This window comes from Astyanax mexicanus, chromosome 8 (genome assembly GCF_023375975.1).
Source record: "Astyanax mexicanus isolate ESR-SI-001 chromosome 8, AstMex3_surface, whole genome shotgun sequence".
In the NCBI taxonomy this organism is placed as follows: Eukaryota; Metazoa; Chordata; class Actinopteri; order Characiformes; family Acestrorhamphidae; genus Astyanax; species Astyanax mexicanus.
In genome coordinates this window covers 10,625,574-10,629,082 of record NC_064415.1, presented here as the reverse complement: position 1 = coordinate 10,629,082, position 3,509 = coordinate 10,625,574, and the positions used below count along the sequence as shown (strand labels likewise).

Below are 3,509 nucleotides of genomic sequence, written 5' to 3'. Positions count from 1 at the left end.
ACAGTGTCACCAGACTTTGAAATTTAAAAGCACTTGAATTTTTAGCACTGAATTATTTTACATTGAATTATTGCATTTGATTTTTTTTGCCTCTGAATTAAACACTTAAATTTTTCAGTATATCATTTTCAGTTATTTTATTTTAATGTAAAAAAAATTCAAAAGCAAAAATTCAAGTTTTAAAAATTCAATTAAAATAAATTCAGGTTGCTCAAATTCGACCTGTCAAATTCGACTGCTAAAATACAACGCTCAAAATTCGCTGTCAACATCCGGGACACACAGGATGAGCAATCGATTCAGTCTTCAATCGAGCCAACAACCAGCCAATCACATCACGCTCCGAAGATCACGTGACAGGTAGCGCCTCACGGCTCAGAGCCGCTCAACGCGAGTCACAGCCCCCTCCGCTGCTCCTCTCGAGTAGGTGAGTGTAAAACAGCTGAAAACAGGGCATTTACCTCACCACTGTGGCCATGTAATATCACTTAAACGGTGTAGAAATCCTCACTTTAACCACGGTTTGCTCTGTGGTTTGTAAACATATTAAATTAAGATAGATATCCAGATATACCTTGTTAAACTAACTAACTAAATAAATAAAGCTCCTCTGTTCATTTCAGAAAGAGCTTCAAACACGAACACTAGATCAATTATTTATAAATACAGCCAGACTGTGTGGAAGATAATTACTACTGTAGAATCTGAGATAGTAACTTAGTTAGCTAAATTATAGCTACCTATCTTGCTAGTTAGCTGTGGGACTGTGCGATTATAGACAAGATACTACCTAGTTAGCTGTTTGCTTAGCAATACCTTATTGACACTTTGCTGCAAAGTATTTTGCTTAGTGTAATGGCCACTGTCTAAATAAATATATTGAGCTATATTACACTTACTGTACCCCTCTCAGGCTGGTCCTCTCATTAAATAAAGGAGATTTATTAGAATTGCTTTTTGTCTCTTTACTAACTAATTTAACAGAGATCATTTAAGATATGACCATTATGTATTTTATGATATTAATTTTAATGTTTATATTTAATATATATTTTATACATTTGTTAACAATTCAACTCAGGCTTTTACTGAGGATATCAACAGTAAATAATAGTCCTAAAATACAGCATGATTAGTCCTGTTTACTAGTGCATCTCAAAAGTGAAAAATATATATTTGTGTTTAATATCGTTCAGTAAACGGTCACCTTATGTTTAAAGCGACGCATTTAGCTTTTTTTTTTTTATTTTAAGTTTAAACTACATATTCTAGTAAACTGGGTTAAGGTTAGGACAGTAATTCTGGTTTAATGAACTTTTAGCCAGGTAAAAATGATTTGGAATATGTCACTTTACATGTAGTGAAATGTATAATTTATGTTAAATTATGATATTCTCATGATCTTCAGATTTTCTGAGATGCATTAGTAATTGGTTTGTGCCAAAACCAATGCAATAATAATTGCAAAAATGTTTTATATAAATATAAATGAAGTAAATACTGAATCCAAACAACACCAAGTTTAACACAGTCATATTTCTTGTCTTCGTTTTCTTAAACAGGATATTTTCTCGCAGAAAAAGAAAGGATAATAAAAGGTAGGTAATGTTCTTAAAATGTTTAATTATATCCATGTATCAAATGCAGTAATTTTTCAAGTTTCTTTTGTATTCCACAGGTTTCCTTTCTCCAAACTTTTAAAGAACAAGTTGTTTACATGTGTTCTGTATTTTTTTTTTTTTATGTTTTAGGCAGCCTCCCTATATTCTGGCACATCATATCATGTTCATCTTGTTTGTATAAATAATAAAAGCTGTTGCAAATAATGTGGTTCCTATTCATAATCCAAATAATTCTGCATAAAATCTTCAAGTGGTGACTTCAGAATATGGACAGATCTTTGTATTCTTTGACTTCGTTCTTTTCGTGGTGAACTCTCCATAGCTGCAAGCTAAAACTTCTCCATCTTCTTTTCAACCTTAAATAAAAACATCAGATTCACTTTTAGCGACAGCATTTACAAAATGTGATAATTATTATTAACATAAAACATTTAATAAATATTACTAATAATACTCTCTCATGGGTTGCAATATTTGATTCTCATTTATTAACATGACCTAAATATAAATAAAAATGTATAAAAGACATCACTAATAAATATTGCACTGATTACAAATTAGATAATGCCCACACATACATCTAGACCTAGTTACCAGCCTGAGAGGTATATAGTAACTGTAATAAATCTCCTTTATTTAATGAGAGGACCAGCCTGAGAGGCGTACAGTAAGTGTAATATAGCTCAATATATTTATTTAGACAGTGGCCATTACACTAAGCAAAATACTTTGCAGCAAAGTGTCAATAAGGTATTGCTAAACAAACAGCTAACTAGGTAGTATCTTGTCTATAATCGCACAGTCCCACAGCTAACTAGCAAGATAGGTAGCTATAATTTAGCTAACTAAGTTACTATCTCAGATTCTACAGTAGTAATTATCTTCCACACAGTCTGGCTGTATTTATAAATAATTGATCTAGTGTTCGTGTTTGAAGCTCTTTCTGAAATGAACAGATGAGCTTTATTTATTTAGTTAGTTAGTTTAACAAGGTATATCTGGATATCTATCTTAATTTAATATGTTTACAAACCACAGAGCAAACCGTGGTTAAAGTGAGGATTTCTACACCGTTTAAGTGATATTACATGGCCACAGTGGTGAGGTAAATGCCCTGTTTTCAGCTGTTTTACACTCACCTACTCGAGAGGAGCAGCGGAGGGGGCTGTGACTCGCGTTGAGCGGCTCTGAGCCGTGAGGCGCTACCTGTCACGTGATCTTCGGAGCGTGATGTGATTGGCTGGTTGTTGGCTCGATTGAAGACTGAATCGATTGCTCATCCTGTGTGTCCCGGATGTTTACAGCGAATTTTGAGCGTTGTATTTTAGCAGTCGAATTTGACAGGTCGAATTTGAGCAACCTGAATTTATTTTAATTGAATTTTTAAAACTTGAATTTTTGCTTTTGAATTTTTTTACATTAAAATAAAATAAGTGAAAATGATATACTGAAAAATGTAAGTGTTTAATTCAGAGGCAAAAAAAAATCACATGCAATAATTCAATGTAAAATAATTCAGTGCTAAAAATTCAAGTGCTTTTAAATTTCAAAGTCTGGTGACACTGTTTTACTTCCATAGTGGAGAAACTGTGTGATAAAGCTGATCAACACGCATCTGCCAAGCAGCCTCCATCCTCACACACACAAACACACTCACAGACACACACAGCCAGGTGTGATAGCACTGTAATGCATTCCACAGTATCGAAAATCCAGAATGCAGATACAGTTCTCATTTTAATTCCAGGTGTAAGCAGGATATCACAGTTTTCTCTGCTGCCTTAAGCTTGTTACAGGTCTGTGGGCCAAGAAACGACACTCGAGCGCTCCCTTATTATCAGCATATCACCACAGTACCACACACACACACACACACACACACACTGT

At 33.9% G+C, this 3,509-nt stretch overlaps 1 long non-coding RNA gene across 1 annotated transcript; it reads right to left on the bottom strand.

Moving 5' to 3' along the window:
* Positions 1–1,603: 1,603 nt before the first annotated feature.
* On the bottom strand, positions 1,604–3,035 carry LOC111194204 (uncharacterized). The gene is made up of 2 exons (XR_007440454.1): positions 2,762–3,035; positions 1,604–1,978 (listed from the first exon to the last, which is right to left on the bottom strand). It is a non-coding gene; the product is annotated as an uncharacterized LOC111194204 (long non-coding RNA).
* Positions 3,036–3,509: the final 474 nt, after the last annotated feature.